Genomic DNA, 1,564 nt, shown 5'->3' on the forward strand with positions numbered 1-1,564 from the left:
ACCGTACCACCCCGAGTACAACACCCCCCTCAATCCCTACCGTAATACATCTAACTCCGCCAGGCAGCGCCTCCCAGCCAGAGTACCCCTACCGTACCACCCCGAGTACAACACCCCCCTCAATCCCTACCGTAATACATCTAACTCCGCCAGGCAGCGCCTCCCAGCCAGAGTACCCCTACCGTACCACCCCGAGTACAACACCCCCCTCAATCCCTACCGTAATACATCTAACTCTGTTAGACAGTTGATGAACACTGAGAATAACACCCAATCAAACTCTATATAATACACCACATAAAACACGCAATTCAAATCCTTCTAAAGAGAAATACCCCATCAATGCCTACAGTAATTCACAGGGCATAACATCCACAGGCCACAATGTAATACACACCCCACAATCCACATTACAGTATACCAAACCTAACACCCAACTAAATCTCTTCCATAATGCACTGAGCAGTACACCCTCCACAATTCATACTGTAACAGACTAAGAATAATTCCCACCACAGTCTATATTGCAATGCACTGAGCTGGCACCAACTCCATCTCTACTTTAATATCACAAACACATCCCCAATCCCTACCATACTGTACTGAGCACAGCACTCCACACAATCCATACTGTATTATACCCAGCACAACACCCCCTAGATTTCTACCGTAACATACTGAGCACAATATTCTTCCTCAATCCTTAGTAATACTCCAAGAACCAGTTCATACTGTGAAGCACTGAGAATAACACATTCTTAAAATTTTTCCGTAATACAATGTGAATAACCCTCTTTAATCCATAGTGCAACACACCAAGCAGAACAGCCCACTCATCCTGACTGTAATGTGAGTTGGTGGGAAGCGAGATGGGGGCTGCAGGCCACAGGGATCAGGAAATGGAATGGCAAGAGAGAGAGAGGAACAGAAGTTATAGGGATAGTGGTTGGGAGAGAAAGAGGGGAGGCAGCAAAGTAAGGAGGAAGGATGGCTGAAAGGGGGAGGTACAAGACTGCAAAATTGAAGAGGAAGGGCTCATGCCCGATACGTCGATTCTCCTGCTCCCTGGATGCTGCCTGACCGGCTGCGCTTTTCCAGCAACACATTTTCAGCTGCAAAATTGAAGAAACAGTTTTAAACCTGTCAACAAAGGAATGTTTGGCTAACTAGGAGCCAAGAAAACCTGAAATCACTAAGGTATGGAATTCCTTACAAATGAATATGGAATCTCTGACCTAAGCATACAAACCTGCAGGGGTTTCTATGTGTGAGGGAATATGTAACAGATTCTATTTTGTGAAGAACACCATATAAAATGTTACATTTAAATCTGGAGATCATCCTCTAAGATGCATTGAAAAAGATAATAATGGCCTGGTTAAAATCATTCAGCTATGTGTTCTTGTGATGGAATTATAGGCCCAGTCTATGGAAGGTGCTTCTAGGGTAATAGATTTGTGTGTGTAGAAGCCTGTCAGTTTTTTTGAAAAAAAGAAACATGAAACATGGTTTTAATCTGACTGTGGCCGTCATTAGGATCCAATTAGTATAAAGTTGATCTCAG

The sequence above is a fragment of the Chiloscyllium plagiosum genome, unplaced genomic scaffold, assembly GCF_037043375.1.
Source record: "Chiloscyllium plagiosum isolate Xiang-an unplaced genomic scaffold, Cpla_swu_hap1 HiC_scaffold_37, whole genome shotgun sequence".
Lineage (NCBI taxonomy): Eukaryota > Metazoa > Chordata > Chondrichthyes > Orectolobiformes > Hemiscylliidae > Chiloscyllium > Chiloscyllium plagiosum.